Source organism: Macaca nemestrina, chromosome 13 (genome assembly GCF_043159975.1).
Source record: "Macaca nemestrina isolate mMacNem1 chromosome 13, mMacNem.hap1, whole genome shotgun sequence".
Taxonomy (NCBI): domain Eukaryota; kingdom Metazoa; phylum Chordata; class Mammalia; order Primates; family Cercopithecidae; genus Macaca; species Macaca nemestrina.
The window spans coordinates 65,880,330-65,898,206 of NC_092137.1; the positions used below are offsets into that span (position 1 = coordinate 65,880,330).

General features: G+C 46.8%; 1 pseudogene; it reads left to right on the forward strand.

The window, feature by feature from the left end:
* Positions 1–1,885: 1,885 nt before the first annotated feature.
* Positions 1,886–17,877, forward strand: part of LOC105465164 (keratin, type I cytoskeletal 18 pseudogene) — a 116,575-nt pseudogene continuing 100,583 nt past the window's right edge.

The window sequence follows — 17,877 nt, forward strand, 5'->3', positions numbered from 1 at the left end:
GGGACGACTATGAATAAGTAATGGGCCTGAGTCCTCCCGTCTTTGATGCCTGTAGTTTTGGTGCCAAAACTGGCTGCAGGTCCTAGTCAGGACCTGAATGGAGCAGCTGCTGAGCTCTCTCGGCCAGGTGGCGTGACAGTCACCCCAGAGTCCACCAGTGGAAGCAGTTGCATCTGGTTTGAATAAGGGTTGGGTGTTGCATTCGTTTGCTAGGGCTGCCATAACAAGGTACCACAGACCGAGGGGCTTCAGCAGGAGAAATTTGTTGTCTCACAGTTCTGGAGTTAGGAGGCAAATCAAGGTGCTTGTCAGGTTGGTTCCTTTTGAGGACCATGAGGGACAGATATGTTCCAGGCCTCTCTTCTTGGCTCATAGATGGCCATCTTCTCCCTGTGTCTCCCCTCCCTCCCCTCCCCTCCCTTCCTCTTCCCTCCTCTTGTTTCCTCTCCTCCTCCTCTCTTTCATCTTCTTTTGGAGACAGTCTCACTCTGTCCCCCAGGCTGGAGTGCAGTGGTGCAATCACAGCTCACTACACCCTCAACCTCCCTGGGCTCAGTTGATCCTCCCTCTTCAGCCTCCCTAGTAGGTGGGTCTATAGGCATTTGTCACCATGCCGGGCTAATTTTTGTATTTTTTTGTAGAGATGCAGTTTTGCCATGTTGCCCAGGTCAGTCTCCAGCTCCTGGACTCAAGCCTTGGCTTCCCACAGTGCTGGGATTACAGACATGAGCCACTGTGCCTGGGCCTTACTGTCTTTTCATATCATTTCCTCTTTCTATTAATACATGTCTGTCTCCCAATTTCCCGCTTTTATAAGGACACCAGTCAGATTAGATTTGAGCTCACCCTAGTGACCTCATTTTAATTTGATTACCTCTGTAAAGACCCTATCTCTCTGAATAACAGTACATTCTGAGCTGCTGGAGGTAGGATTTCAACATACGAATTTTGGGGGAGGGGTGCCCCATTCTGCCCATAGCAGGTGTCCTTGGGCAAGATACATAATCATTCTTAGCTCCAGCTGCCCTGGCTATTAACTGGTGATCATAGCAGCCTTAACCCACTGCATTGTTGTAAGGATGAAATAAGAACAGTGCCTGGCACGTTTTAAGTATTTGATACAAATTTTCGGCATCATCATCATCATCATCACCACCATCTGGACCTCCTCCCTGAGTTTGGAGACTAGTGAACAGCAAAGGCAATGAGCTTCTCTGTCATCCTCCTGAGCTCATCATCTCAGGTTGGGAGCTCACAGAGAGACCCAGACCAGGTCTATAGGGAAAATTAGCTGCAGGCAAAGCTAATTTTCTCCATCATTCTCATGTAGATGAAATTAGCTTTAAAATAAGCATCAGGTTCAGCTTGAAATCTCAAAAGGACAATATACTGCCTGAGGGTGAGTACCAAAAAGGAGAGGAGCAATCCTAATACTTTCCTTTACTTTTTGTGGGGGGAGGAGGAAAGAAGGAGTGTTGGCTCTGTTATCTGTATGTAAATCACAAAGCTTTAGGTACTGCTGGTGGGGAGGGTTGTTTCTTTTGTCTTGTCCCTGTGAATCATTGTCTTACCACCTGTGCCTCCAGGAGGTATTATGTAACCCACCCCAAACCGGAGATCTGGCGTGACTTCAGGATTTGTGAGAAAGGCAGATTCTCTTGGCGGTATCTGGAGCCGACTTCTATAGTGCTGTGAACCCTCTGGAAAAGGGTTTTGGAAACCTCGGAAGCCCAGAATCTTCCTGCAGATTGATAGGAATTCCTTACACTGATTGTTCTCAAATGGAGTCCCTCGAATGAGGTTGATATGAATTCCTTATACTAATTGTTCTCAAAATGTAGTCCCTTGAATCAGCAACATCAGCGTCGCCGGTGGACTTGTTGGAAATGGAAATTCTTGGGCTCTACCTTAGACCTCGTGTTATGGTTTGAATGTGTCTTCTCCAAAAATCAGGTGTTGAAACTTAATGGACCATGTGATAGTGTTAAGAGGTGGAGCCTTTAAGAGGCGATTAGGCCATGAGGGTCCTCCCTCATAGAGGACTTCGTGCTGGTTTGCCCTCCACCGTCCACTGTGTGAGGAAATAGCATTCCTGCCCTCTGGAGGATGCAGCAACGAGGCACCATCTTGGAAACAGACAACGTCTCTCGTCTGGTAATTGAACCTGTTGGTGCCTTAATCTTGGACTTCTCAGCTTCCAGAACTGGGATGAAAGTAAGAGAAAGTAAGTTTCAGTTCTTTGCAAATCACTTAGTTTCAGGTATTTTAGTTAAAGCAACACAAAATGGACTAAGACACTCGCTGAACCAGAAAACTCTGGGTATAGGGCTTGGCTATGTGTTTGAAAAAGCTCATGCTAAGGTTTGAGAAGTGCCGTATTATATATATTATATTCACCTCACCCCCTTTGAGTACAAGCATTTAAGCATTTATAAATTTCATTCATAAATCTCATCTTGTACACTAGAACATCATGAACCTAACATTGTGAGGGCTTCCTGGGCCTCTGAGTAAGAACGGTTCCTTCTGACCCTGTATGGGGATGGTCAGTCCTATGCAGTGCCTCTGTAGCTGTGTGGCTGTGCCAGGATGTATTCTGGCTCTTGGCTTGGGGTGGGGGGGTTCAGGCATCTCAGAGCTAGTGTGGAATGGTGCAAAGCACTGGGTGGCGTTTGTTGGCCCCATTCTAGTCCTGCCTCTTCAGCTAACTAGCTGCATGACAACTTGAGAGCCAGCAACCCAGTCAACGTATTTGTTGGCATCTTGACCACAGAAGGCATCGTCATCAAGTTATGAATGACACAATCAGGGAGGAAGGGACAGGAATATGCTGGATGACAGAAATCAGAATGAACAAAAGTTTAATTTATAGGCTCAACATAGTAAGATGGAATTTTACTGGGATAAATGTCAGGTCCTATACATAGTTCTGCTAATACCTAGCTACATCAGGAAGGGATGAAAGATGTGTCAAGAGAAATATTTGTGCAACATGTTTTTGGGTATTTTTTTATTGTGATTAGATAAACATACCATAAAATTTACGATTTCCTATTTTTATTTTTAAAATTATTTTTATTTTATTATTTCTTTTTTTTTTTTTTTTTTTTTTTTGAGACAGAGTCTCGCTCTGTCGCCCAGTCTGGAGTGCAGTGACACAATCTCGGCTCACTGCAAGCTCTGCCTCCCAGGTTCACACCATTCTTCTGCCTCAGCCTCCTGAGTAGCTGGGACTACAGACATCCACCACCACGCCCGCCTAAGTTTTTGTATTTTTAGTAGAGACAGGGTTTCACTGTGTTAGCCAGGATGGTCTTGATTTCCTAACCTCGTGATCCGGCCGCCTTGGCCTCCCAAAGTGCTGGGTTTTACAGGCGTGAGCCACCGTGCCCAGCCGTTTATTTTTATTTTTTGAGACAGAGTCCCACTCTGTTGCCCAGGCTGGAGTGCGGTGGCACGATCTTGGCTCACTGCAGCCTCCACTTCCCATGTTCAAGTGATTCTCCTGCCTCAGCCTCTCAAGTAGCTGGGATTACAGGTGCCTCCCACCACACCCAAGTAATTTTTGTATTTTTATTAGAGGCGGGGTTTTGCCATGTTGGCCAGGCTGGTCTTGAACTCCTGACCTCAAATGATCTACCCACCTTGGCCTCCCAAAGTGCTGGGATTACTCCTGGCCCCATTTCCCATTTTTAAATGTACAATTCAATAGCATTAATTACATGACATTGTTGTGCAACATCAACACTATCTATTCTGAAATGCACATATTTTAAAAGTGAGTCTAGGCCGGCCTGTAATCCCTGTAATCCCAGCACCTTGGGAGGCAGAGGCAGGCGGATCACGAGGTCAAGAGATCGGGACCATCCTGGCTGAGGCAGGAGAATTGCTTGGACCTGGCCAGGTGGAGGTTGCAGTGAGCCGAGATTGCGCCACTGCCTGGCGACAGAGTGAGACTCTGTCTCAGAAAAAAAAAAAAAGTGAGTCAACAGAAAGCTCAACGTGTACCAAGCACTCATTCTACCTATTCATTTAATTAAGAGTCATTTATTGGCCAGGTGTGGTGGAAGGCCGAGGCAGGTGGATCACAAGGTCAGGAGTTCAAGACCAGCCTGGCCAAGATGGTGAAACCCCCTCTTTACTAAAAATACAAAAATTAGCCAGGCGTGGTGGCAGGCGCCTGTAATTCCAGCTACTTGGGAGGCTGAGGCAGGAGAATCGCTTGAACCCCGGGGGTGGGGAGGTTGCAGTGGGCAGAGATCGTGCCATTGCACTCCAGCCTTGGTGACAGAATGAGACTCTGTGTAAAAAAAAAAAAATCATTTATTAAGCATCCTGCATTTATTAAGCATCCTGCATACACTAGAGAGTAGGGTTGGTAAAATGGATTAAAAGAAAAAAGAATGCCATGAGGCTACCCAAACTGTTAGTAGAATCTTAGGTTTTATATACAAAACTATAGCATCTGGCAAATGGGAGCTGACAGAACTGCAATATTCACTGATTGAGCAGTGTGTTGAGTCCTTGAGCACCGCATTTTAAAAGATGGCCGCAACTATACTGAATGGTGATGAGGTGTACGAGCAATGGAACCAGGGACATTTGGGATAGAAAACAGAAACTCAGGGAAGGTGTCAGTGCAGTTTTTAGTTATCTCAAGGTTTCATCCTGTGGAAAAGAAGAAACTTGGTGCTTTGTTATGTTCAGTTCCTGGGGATATATGTCATGTAACAGAGGAATGGATTTCAGATCAATGCAAGGGAAGACCTATCAGTCTCCCCTGCTCAAGGCCCAGGAGATATTTAAGCTTTAAATATATATGTGTATATATAGTAACAATTCATAGTATATAGTGTGTGTGTGTATATATATTGTGTGTATATATACATGGTGTGTGTATAGTGTATAAAGAATGAATTGTATGTATTGTATATATACATTCTATATATATGACAATAAATTGCACGGTTTCCCCACCTGCGGGCCTGGCAGGGCAGGGGTGAGGGTGGAGAGCTGTGGAATGTTGTATTAACCACACTCAGCCCTGAGAAGCAAACTGGTACATCCGTTTGCTTTGGAAGTGGGAAAATAGAATTAAAGCCACGGAGGATGATCTTCATACTTGATTACTTTCTTTTTTAGTGCTCTCTCCTCCCTCTCTGCCTCCCTGTTGTGGATTTGGGACCTTGAAGACTGTCCTTGAAAGAGCCGCTGCTTTCAGGCAGCTGCTGTCTTGGCTCCTCCTGCCTGCTTAGGTCTTCCCTTCTCAGAGAGCAGGAGCCTGAGTTCCCACCAGCACCGGGGCTGGGCCACAGTCAGCTTAGCCACGGTGGAAAATACAGCCTTTTCAGGACATATATGCCTGAGCAATTTAAGAGAACACACACACACACACACACACACACACACACACACACACACACGTTGTATTAGTGCATTCTCACACTGCTATAAAGAACTACCTGAGACTGGGTAATTTATAAAGAGGTTTAATTGGCTCATGGTTTTGCAGGCTGTACAGGAAGCATGGCTGGGAAGGCCTCAGGAAACTTACAGTCATGGCGGAAGGTGAAGGGGAAGCAAGCACGTCTTACATGGCTGGAGCAGAAAGAAGAGAGAGGCGGGTAAGGTACCACACCCTTTTAAACAACCAGATCTCATGAGAACTCACTATCATGAGGAACAGCAAGGGGGAAGTCTGCCTCCATGATCCAGTCGCCTCCCACCAGGCCCCACCTCCAACACTGGGGATTATAATTTGACATGAGATTTGGGTGGGGGCACAAATCCAAACCATATCACACATAATGTGAAGAGCAAACACTTTTGAAATTACAGGAAAATGTGTAAGAATTTGTCAATCGCTAGTCCCTACACAGTAATCCCAAGAAACTGAAAACAAGATGACTTACCTTGAAATAACAGTTTCTACTTAAAAGCTCAAAGAACATTAAGAGCATCAATCAATGAACATTTATTGAACATTCTAGGTAATCCTTAAAATCCTTGCGGAGTGACTTCCCAGGAGATTTTACCCAAGTTCACTAAAAAAATTCAAAGGGCACCCTCCACCCTAGAATGCCTCTGGCCTGGAGGCTGCTTTCTATTTTTGCAGCATGAGTGGATTATCTGGGTTACTGTGGTGACCTTCTGAGTTCCCCACCCCGCTCTCTTCCTACTGGTGTAACTGGGCCAAGGTGGCAGCCAATGCCTGGGCAAGGTGTGGGCAAGAGGCCTGACTGGGATGCTCTGCAGAGCTCCTGGGCATTTGCCTGGTGGCTGGGGAGTAAGTTCAAAAAGGAGCAGGCAGGCATGAGTACGGCTTCCACCTCTGACACCTATCTTTGGGAGCCACCCAGCTCACTCTGCAGCAGTGACCCAGGCATGGATAGGGTGACTGCCCTTCCCAGATTGAGTAACTAGATGGGGACAGGTAGTTCAAGCTGGCACCTTGCTCATACCTAAGGTAGTGTTATAGCTGGGTCATTTCCCAAAAGCTACTGGAAAGGGTATTCTGTAAGAATTATGTTGTCTGGTGCATTTCCATTCTAAAACTATGGCAGCCTTGCAGTTTACCTATGACAGTCTCAGTAAGCCAAATAGATACCATTATCTAGAACAGATTTGATCTCCTCTCCAGCTCCCATTCCTCTGATGGCAGAAACCCTTGATCGTGCCAATAAAATTTATTTTAGCTTCTTCTGGTTTAAGACTTGGTCCCTTTTGGCTTAAATTAGTCTCTTTTTGTGCCTTCTTGTAACCTCCTCTTAGAGATTTCTCTTCTCTCTGGGCTGCCACCAGGGCAGAGGCAGGGAAGCCTCGGGTCTTGGTGTGGTTGTCCAGGCCATTGCTGTGACCCACTGGGGCATGACTGGTCTGGTCTGGTCCCTGGGTGGCCTTTCCTGCTAATCTCTGGGTGGCCTCTGCGAGGGCTGGGTCTCAGCTGGCCAGACCTGGCTTCAGGCTATGTTTGCTGCCACTGATGACAATCTGTTCTTGTTTCCACCATGAGTATTCTGTGCTTCCTGATTCTGTCAGCATTACTGAGTCCTGACCATGAACTCAGCTGTCTCTGGCTGTCCTGCTCACCAACATAGACTCTAGATGATGAGTGCCTCCACTGTAGCCCCGCTGTGCCCCTGTCCACGGTGGACACCATCCTGAATGCAGGAGGTCGTTTCTGCACCTGGGACACAAACCTCGGAGGCATTGGGCTTGCCCTCAGATTACAGAGTTTCTTTCAAGCCCAGGATGGTAAGTCGCTGCTTTTCTCCTTCGCAGAGACCTAGACCTCACTATTTTCTGCCTGTATTTACATTTTTATTTATTTTTCTCTTCAGTCTCAAGAGAACTCTACCTTGACATCAAATCTTGTATTTTTCATCTATGGTTTGTAGTATAATTTTGGACTAAGATCTCAAGCTTTACTCTTCACATCAAAAAAGGAAACTTTGGAATTTAGAAGGCCTTTTTCTTTCTAAATGAAAGCTGGCTTTCTGGGCTATTGTCTCCTTATGGTTTAAAAAAAATTCTTTGTTGAAACTCAAACAATGACTTCTCAGAGTGGTGGTCCTTCCTTCCCCAGGGCACAGTGGATGGCATTGATTCAGCAGGGGCTGAGCTGTGGCTTGGCTAGGAAGGAGGAATGACCAGGACTTACAAAAAGGCTTTAATGTCTCGGCCGGATGCTGTGGCTCACACCTGTAATCCCCAGCACTTTGGGAGGCCGAGGCGGGTGGATCACCTGAGGTCAGGAGTTCGAGACCAGCCTGGCCAACATGGCGAGATCCTGTCTCTACTAAAAATACAAAAATTAGCTGGGCGTGGTGGCAGGCGCCTGTACTCCCAGCTACTCTGGAGGCTGAGGCAGAAGAATTGCTTGAACCAGGGAGGTGGAGGTTGCGGCGAGCCGAGATCCCGCCACTGCACTCCAGCCTGGGCAACAAGAGTGAGACTCCATCTCAATTTAAAAAAAAAAAAAAAAGGCTTTAATGTCTCACAGATATTTCCCTATGCATTCTTTCTCAGATTTGTCTTGCAATTAAGAAATTAAGACTTTAAAATCATACTTATGATCTGGTAAAGTGAACTATACATTTAAATCCACAGATCAGTGTGAGCCTACAAATTAGCAAAGAACATCTAGCTGGTATCTGCCCTGATTTCATCTTTTGAAGTCCACTTGCAATATTCTGTGCCGCTTAGTCACTGACCAATGTGGGTGAACCACATACACTCCCATGCTGTCCAAAGCAATATTTGTTTGATGCATGCCACCTACTCATTCCTGGTAAGGCCACTATGTATAGTTGTACAGTCTGTGCCCGGCACAGCTCCAGGGGGTCTAGTTCTTAGATGACAGTGGGAATGGTGCCCCCTGGAGCCCTGCCCTCCCTCACTCCACCTGATGCCCTTCAACCTGGCCTTCCTCATCCTGCTGGACCCCTGGTGGAACTCTTTGCTTTCTCTCATGAATGGGGCTCTGATTCTCCTGCTGCCCTGCGGCCCCAGGTCTCCTTTGGAAAGAATACCCGGCACCATTTGGCTACAGGTCACCCAACCCCTAATGTGGATCAGAGCCATGACTAGGCCCTGGAGGTTTCCAGGAAACTTGTGTGGAAAGGCTCTGGACAGCTCGAGTTTCAGAAAAAAGGGCAGCACTTAAAATAAATCTGGGGCCTGGGCACGGTGGCTCGCACCTGTATTCCCAGCACTTTGGGAGGCCAAAGAGGGTGGATCACTTGAGGTCAGGAGTTCAAGACCAGCCTGGCCAACATGGTGAAACCCCATCTCTACTGAAAATACAAAAATTAGCTGGTCGTGATGTCAGGCGCCTGTAGTCCCAGCTACTCAGAAGGCTGAGGCAGGAGAATCGCTTGAACCCGGGAGGCGGAGGTTGCAGTGAGCCGAGATCGCACCACTGCACTCCAGCCTGGGCGACAGAGTGAGAAAAAAAAAAAAAAGAAAAAAAGAAATCTGGGCTCAATCGAGTAAGAATTTAGTTGCCTACACCATTGCTCCATTTCCTTTCCAGGTGATGGCAGCAGTGTGGGGCAGTGGGAAGGGCTGAGTCGGAAGTCAGGGCTCCTGGCTTTTAGTTCTGGTTCTGCTGGTCACTAGCTCTGGCCCCCTATATGCATTTTTTGACCTCTTGGGCTTCATTTCTCTGTTGATGGAAGAGACGCCCATCAGATGATTGCTGAAGGCCCATCCTGCTCTAAGCCCTGATGACACCTAAAGGAATGCTGCCTAATATCCTGACACTCACAAGTTCCAAATAGTGCTCCAAACCTGAGGACACAGTAAGAGCTACATTCGTGGGTTTAACTGGTCTCTAAGAGCAGTTTAAATACCTGGGTAATGAGTTCCCATTACCCCCTCCCCGTTACACCCTTTGATGGTTCCATTCACTTCTTTTCAGAGACCCTGATTGAGAAAGTGGGGGGCTTCAGGATGATAACCCCTGTCCCATAAGGGAGACCCCTCTGCTGTCCCTGGGCTCCCAATACCACTGAGCCTGGCCATCAATGTCATCAACATCAGGTCCTGCTTCTCTGGGGTGCTGCTGCTCCTGCAGCCTTGGCGCGCTGAGTGTGTGTCTGGAGGTTCTCTGGGCAGCCTCTGCAGCAGAGCTGGCCGTGGAAGCCTCCCTTGGGTTTGCATGTGGCTCCTCCTGACTGGATTGGCAAGGATACAGGCCTGCCAGCCTCCACCAAGGCCAGTATTGGTGTTGACAGACCAATCTGCAGCCTCCTCTTTCTGGGGGGCAGAACATAGGGTCCTCAGGTAAAATCCTCTCCTACACACTCCTCTGAACCCCCCAGTAGCCTGTGCCCTCCAGTTGGGGGGCACTGGGACTGCCATGGCCCCTTTATGCCCCCAGGCTACAGCCTTGGCTCAGATGCATTAGGGTAAGGCCACAGCCCATTGCCTATGGGGCCAGGGGCATCACACACAGGGAAGCCGGCTGGGAGTGTGTATTAAGGCTATAGCCACAGCTGCAATGAATGGCCTGAAACTGGGGCTCCAGCGTCGGGAGACAGTGGAGAGTGGGGGACTGTGGAGGGCATATGCCCAGCTGCAAAGGGACAGCCATGACCCGGCTCTGGCCAGAAGGTTAACCCAGTGGAGCCAGAGAGCTGATTGCTCAAGAGAATCAATGATCTGGATTTTTTTTTTTTTTTTTAAAGTGTAATCCTTCTCTTGATCTTTAAATGCTGGCAATGATTTCAAACTTTAGAAACTCTGCATGGGCCAATATTATATGGACAAACTGAACACATATGTGAGTCCCTTTCGCGGGAGGGCCTCTGTATCTAGCCTCCTTGGGGAGGGCTGCTCGAGCCAAGAGCTGGCTTCTTGTAGACACAGACAGACAGACAGACTCACTGACTGACAGATGCTTTGGGGTCTTGTTTCCCCTGGTTGCCCAGCAGAAAGCTGATGTTCCCAATGTGACCTGAGTCAGGGCTCTGGCTAAACCCTTGGGAACTAGTTTGTGGACCAGATATGGGGTCCCTGAACTTGCACTTGATTGGAACTTCGCCAAAATGACACCTCTGCTCCACCACCCTCTTACTTTTCTTTTGAGACAGGGTCTCACCCTGGTCCCCCAGGCTGGAGTGCAGTGCCATGATCATGGCTCACTGCAGCCTCAACTTAGTGGCTTCAGGTGATCTTCTCACCTCAGCCTCCCCAGTAGCTGGGACTACAGGTGAGCAATACTATGCCCAGCTGATTTTTTTTTTTTTTTTTCCAGTAGAGACAGGATTTCACCCTGTTGCCCAGGCTGGTCTTGAGACCACTCTTGGGCTTAAGTGATCCACTGCTTTGGCCTCCCAAAGTGCTGGAGTTACAGGTGTGAGCTACCGGTGCCTGGCCCATCCTCTCTGTTTTCTTGGCCTTTGCTTTGAGCTCCTGCTGGTCCTCATGTAGGCTGTTTCCTATTTCCTCATGGCAACTGGATGTTGGTAACTGATAAACCTGAAGATTTTCCCTTTCTTGGCCATTTGCTTTATAAGAAGCCCATAAATCACTAAAGAAGTTTATGGCTAGGGTGCAGCTTTCTGGGCTGGGCCTGCGACAGGCTGGAGCTGCTGTCCACAGGCACTGCGCTTGGTCCACTGTGTGCTTCACTGGCATAGAAGGACCTGAAGCTTGCCAGGCTTTCCCCCTCCTCCTGGATGGTAGCCGAGGGCAGGCTTCTTCATTTCCGGGAACCCAGGCTCACAATCTGCTGCCTTGCGAGGGAGGGGGGCAACCAAAGCCTGCTTCCAGGTCTGCTTGAACCGCTCCAACTGCTCCTTCCTTCTACGAACCCTGAGGGGAGGCCCCTGGGATGCTGGTCAGCACGATTAAACTCACTCCCTCTCCTCATTGGTCCAGGTGGCCCCGGGCTTGTGCGGCTAGTGAACTCTGAGCTGTGAAAGATGCCCAGGCTGCTGTCTCTGGCAGAGCTCATTTGCCTGGAGTGGGAGGGCAGTAGGCAGGGCATGAAGGAGGAGAAGAGAGCGGGGAAGGAGGGCAAAAAAGGGCAAAAACTTGCTTCTGTATTTCTCGCCTTCTGTGAAACTCACTTGGCTGGTATGAAAATTCAGAAGACAAGTTTCAGAGGAACTTTTCACAGGGTATATTTCATTTGCCGTGAAAACACTCAGTTGAGTGTGTGCATGTGTATGCTTGAGTTGCTGAGAGGAGATATTGTGTGGCTTATTTTAGATTTCGTGAAAGGTATTTAGCCACACACTCATTATAGCATGTGGCAGCTTGAAGTTCAAGCTAGCTTGCTGCGTTGTTGGTGTTTTTGAACCAGTGGGGGAATCACTGTTATTCTGGGATTTTTTTGGGTGGCAATTTAGATACATTCCTGCCAGGAGAAGCTCTGGGAAATTTCTCTTTTGCTCAGGGTGTCCTAGGGCTGTTTTGGTTTGTTGTCGGGGGGTGCGGTGCCCTCTCTTCTCAGCAAATCCTTACCGAAGGGCCCAGCGTGACTTTTCTGATAAAGCTGGAATCCCTGTGGGCTACTTGTGCAGATGGATTTGAGCACCCGGGGGAAGGTGTTCTTTTGTTCTGCCGGCAGATGGGCGTGTTCAGTGCTGGTCTGGACATGTGATTCCGGCTGTGGTTTGGGGCTGAGGCTGTTTTAGCTCTGACTTTGGAAGAAGATCCTGAGCTTGTCGGGGTCTTGGCACAGGGTCCTGAAAGCTGTATATGGCTCAAGACGTGGAAGAGAAATGGGTTTGGGTTTGGTGGGTGGGAGCTCTTCCTCACAGGGGCTCCTTTCTTGCTTGGCTTGCTCGGTTGTACTCACACCACTCTGGACTCCTGGTGAGGTCCTAAGTGGTTCATCTTCAACAAAAATGCCAGTTGAGATGTGGCAGAAAGATTTAAAAGGAGAGTCCTGGGGGCTGAGTTGACTCTAGGCACTGTGATACCTTCCAGTTTCTTTCCATCTGTGCCTCTGGACAGCTGGGGTCAACCCCATGTACATAGGATCAGTGGCTGCCCAGGAATCGTGAGGGGGGGTGCAGGAAAGGGGGTGCTAGACTTCACGGTTTAGCTGAATTTTAAATGTTAACTAATTGAGATTTGAATAGTCATATGTATCTAGTGGCTATTAGAGAGCACAGTTCTAGAGGCTCCTCGTAGGTGGGGTTCCAGGAACAGGAATGTGTGATAGCGTGTTGACTGTGAGTCATGCTTCCCAGCCAACTTCATAACTTAACCCCACAGAGACAGGGAGCCTCCAGAAGGCTCTTAAAGAGTGGCTTTGGGGGTGGGATTTGCAGATACCCTGATAGGCATTTTTTTCTTTCTTTTGGTGGTAGATGGGGACTTTCGGCAACCCCCAGGTCACGATTCTCCAGCACACAGCTGTCACATGGAGACATGTTCCTAGGATACGGGGATAACTCCTATGGAGTCATCCAATGTTCTACAGAACTCGAGGACAGTCCTAGTACAATACGTTTTGTCTTAGAATGAAGAGTTTGGGGGTTGGGAGTGGGAATGAAGATAAGAAGTGTTTTCCTTTTCATTTATAGCCTCTCTTATGGCTTAAAATTTTGATTGTGTACTTGTGTAACTTTTATCTTAAAAAATACGTAAGTACATAAAATTACTATATTTCTCTTCTCTCTCTCTCTCTCTTTTTTTTTTGCAGCTTTTATTTTAGACTCAAGGGTTACACGTATGGGTTTGTTACATGGGTGAATTATGTGTTGTGAGGGTTTGGTGCACAGATAATTTTGTCACTCAGGTAATCCGTATAATACTTGATAGGTAGTTTTTCAATCCTCACCGTCCTTCCACCCTCCACCCTCAAATAGGCCCCTGTGTCCATTGGTCTATTGCTTCCTCCTCCTCTTTTTTTTTTGAGATGGAGTTTTGCTCTTGTTTTCCAGGCTGAAGAGTGCAATGGTGTGATCTTGGCTCACTGCAACCTCCACCTCCTGGGGTCAAGTGATTTTCCTGCTTCAGCCTCCCGAGTAGCTGGGATTACAGGCATATGCCACCATGCCTGGCTAATTTTGTATTTTTAGTGGAGATGGGGTTTCTCCATGTTGATCAGGCTGGTCTCGAACTTCTGACCTCAGGTGATCTGCCCGCCTCGGCCTCCCAAAATGCTGGGATTACGGGCATGAGCCACCGTGCCCAGCCTTATTGCTCCTTTCTTTGTGTCCTTGTGTACTTGATGTTTAGCTCCCACTTGTATGTGAGAACACATGGCATTTGGTTTTCTGTTCCTGTGTTAATTTGCTTACGATAGTGGCCTGCAGCTCCACCCATGTGCTGCAAAGGCCAGGATCTCGTTTTTTAAAAAAATAGCTGTATGGCATTCCATGGTGTGTATGTACCACATTCTTTTAATTCAGCCTACCATCGAGGGGCATTTATGTTGATTTCATGTCTTTGCTACTGTGACTAGTGCTACAATGAACATACGTGTACTTGTGTCTTTATGGTAGAACCATTTATATTCCTTTGGGTATATACCCAGTAATGAGATTGCTGGATCAAATGATAGTTCTATTTTAAGTTCTTTGAGAAATCTCCAGACTGCTTTTCACAGTGGCTGAATTAATTTACATTCCCACCAGCAGTGTATAAGCATTCCTTTTTCTCTGCAACCTTGCCAGCATCTGTTATTTTTTGACTTTTTACTAATAGCCATTCGACTGGTGTGAGATAGTATCTCATTGTGGTTTTGATTTGCATTTCTATAATGATAGTGATATTGAGCATTTTTTCTCATATGCTTGTTGGCTGTGTGAGTGTCTTTTTATGAGAAGTATCTATCTGTTCATGTCCATTTTTTAGGGGGTTGATTTTTGCCTGTTCATTTGAGTTCCTTATAGATTCTTGATATTAGACCTTCGTCAAATGTATAGTTTGCAAATATTTTTCCCATTCTGTAGGTTGCCTGTTTACTCTGTTGACAGTTTATTTATTTATTTTTTTGAGACAGAGTTTTGCTCTTTCACCCAGGCTGGAGTGAAATGACACGATCTCTGCTCACTGCAACCTCCATCTCCTGGGTTCAAGCGATTCTCCTGCCTCAGCCTCTTGAGTAGCCGAGATTACAGGCACCTGCCACCACGCCTGGCTCATTTTTGTATTTTTAGTAGAGACGGGGTTTCACCATGTTGGCCAGGCTGGTCTCAAACTCCTGACCTAAGGTGATCCACCCTCCTCGGCCTCCCAAAGTGCTGGGATTACAGGCGTGAGCCACTGTGCCTGGAGATCCATCCTTCCTTCCTTCCTTCCTTCCTTCCTTCCTTCCTTCCTTCCTTCCTTCCTTCCTTCCTTCCTTCCTTCCTTCCTTCCTTCCTCCTCCTCCTCTTCCTCCTCCTCCTCCTTCTTCCCCTCCCCCTCTCCCTCTCCCTCCCACTTTCCCTCTACCTCTCCTATTGAGACAGAGTCTCGCTCTGTTGCCCAGGCAGTGGCACCATCTTGGCTCGCTGCAACCTTTGCCTCCCGGTTTCAAGCGATTCTCTTTCCTCAGCTTCCTGAGTAGCTGGGATTACAGGCATGCACCACTATGCCTGGCTAGTTTTTGTATTTTTAGTAGAGATGGAGTTTCACAATGTTGGTCAGGCTGGTCTCAAACTCCTGACCCTGTGATCTGCCTGCCTTGGCCTCCCAAAGTGCTGGGATTACAGATGTGAACCACTGTGCCCGGCTGATAGTTAATTTTGCTTTTCAGAGACTTTTTAGTTTAATTAGGTCCCACTTGTCAATTTTTTTTGTTGTTGTTGTTACCGCCTTTGGAGTCTTCGTAATGAAGTCTTTGCCTGGGTCAGTGTCTAGAATGTTATTTCCTAGATTTTCTTCCTGGGTTTTTATAGTTTTAAGTTTTACATTTAAGTCTTTAATCCATCTTGAGTTGATTTTTGTGTATGGTGTAAGGAAAGGGTCCAGTTTCAATCTTCTGCATATGGCTAGCCAGTTATCCCAGCACTATTTATTGAATACAGAGACGTTTTCCTATTCCTTGTTTTTGTCAGTTTTGTCAAAGATCAGATAGTTGTAGATTTGTGGGTTTATTTCTGTGTTCTCTAACTGTTCCATTGGTCTATGTGTGTTTTTGTATCAGTACCATGCAGTTTTGGTTACCATATCCTTAAGCATAGTTTAAAGCTGGATAGTGTGATGCCTCCAGCTATGTTCATTTTGCTTAGGATTGTTTTGGCTATTCAGGCCCTTTTTTGGTCCCCAGTGAATTTTAGAATTTTTTTTTCCTTCTAATTCTGTGAAAAATGTCATTGGTAGTTTGATAGGAATATCATTGAATCTGTAGATAGCTTTGGACAGTATGTCTATTTTAACAATATTGATTCTTCCTATTCATGAACATGGAATGTTTTTCCATTTGTCTGTGTTATCTCTGAGTTTTTTCAGCAGTGTTTTATAATTCTCCCTGTAGAGATCTTTCACCTCTCTGGTTAGCTATATTCCTAGGTACTTTATTTTTGTGTGTGGCTATTGTGAATGGGATTACATTCTTGATTTGGCTCTCAGCTTGGATGTTATTGGTGTATAGAAGTGCTACTAATTTTTGTACATTAATTTTGTATCCTAAAACTTTGCTGAAATTGTTTATCAGATCAAGAAACCTTTGGGCAGAGACTATTGGGTTTTCAAGGTACAGAACTGTGTTGTCTGGGCCAGGTGCAGTGGCTCATGCCTGTAATCCCAGCACTTTGGGAGGCCGAGGAAGGCAGATCACCTGAGGTTAGGAGTTCAAGACCAGCCCGGCCAACATGGTGAAACTCCATCTCTACTAAAAATAGAAAAATATTAGCCGGTCGTGGTGGTGTGCACCTATAATTCCAGCTACTTGGGAGGCCGAGGCAGGAGAATTGCTTGAACCCGGGAGGAGGAGGTTGCAGTGAGCCGAGATCACACCATTGCACAGCCTGGTTGACAAAAGTAAAACCCTGTCTCTTAAAAAAAAAAAAATCATATTGTCTGCAAAGAGAGAGAGTTTGTCTTCCTCTTTTCCTATTTGGTGGAGGCCTTTTTCTTTCTTTCTTTTTTTTTTTTTGAGACAGAGTCTCGCTCTCTCACCCAGGCTGGAGTGCAGTGGCACAATCTCGGCTCACTGCAACCTCTGCCTCCTGGGTTCAAGCGATTGTCCTGCCTCAGCCTCCTGAGTAGCTGGGATTACAGGCACCCGCCACCACACCTGGCTAATTTTTGTATTTTTAGTAGAGACGGGGTTTCACCATGTCGGCCAGGCTGGTCTCAAACTCCTGACCTCGGGTGATCCACCTGCCTCAGCCTCCCAAAGTGCTGGGATTACAGGCACGAGCCACCGCGCCAGGCCAGATTAGGCCTCTTAAGTCTTCACTGCATTACCATTGGCATGGAAAAGTGCTCAGAATATTTTGTTATGTGAAAATTAAGCAGATTACAAAGCCATATAGTTCCTTTTTGAAAACGCACAGGTGTATGCAGTGAGGAAAAGTCTTGATAGATATATACTGTTACTTTGATAGTGCAGTTTTGAATTATTTTAAGTAATTTTTAGTATTGTACTTTCTAGTTTTTCTTCAATGAAGATGCATCACTTGCACTGTAAAAATAATAATGATGGCTGGGCGCGGTGGCTCACACCTGTAATCCCAGCACTTTGGTAGGCCGAGGCGGGCAGATCACGAGGTCAGGAGATCGAGACCATCCTGGCTAACACGGTGAAACCCCGTCTCTACTAAAAATACAAAAAAATTAGACAGGCATGGTGGCAGGTGCCTGAAGTCCCAGCTACTAGGGAGACTGAGGCAGGAGAATGGCGTGAACCCCGGAGGCAGAGCTTGCAGTGAGCTGAGATTGTACCACTGCACTCCAGCCTGGGCGACAGAGTGAGACTCTGTCTCCAAAAAAAAAAAGATAATAATAATGATAATAACGAGAACATAATTTAGTGCCACCTCAAAGCTCTATCCCATTCTTTCAGGCCCTTGGTATTTTTTAAAGCTGAAGTGTCCTGGTTCAGGAAACAGGGTTAAATAAGCAAATGAATACTTTAATTCTAAATGTGTGGGAAATATTTAGAAAGCAGAACTAAAACTGAATAAGAGGTATGTTTTTTGTTTTTGTTTTTTTTTTTCTGAGCCAGAGTTTTGCTCTTGTTTCCCAGGCTGGAGTGCCATGGCGCAATCTTGGCTCACCACAGCCTCTGCCTCCCGGATTCCAGCGATTCTCCTGCCTCAGCCTCCCTAGTAGCTGGGATTACAGGGATGCGCCACCATGCCTGGCTAATTTTGTATTTTTAATAGAGATGGGGTTTCTCCATGTTGGTCAGGCTGGTCTCCAACTCGCTAATTCAGGTGATCTGCCCGCCTCGGCCTCCCAAAGTGCTGGGATTACAGGCGT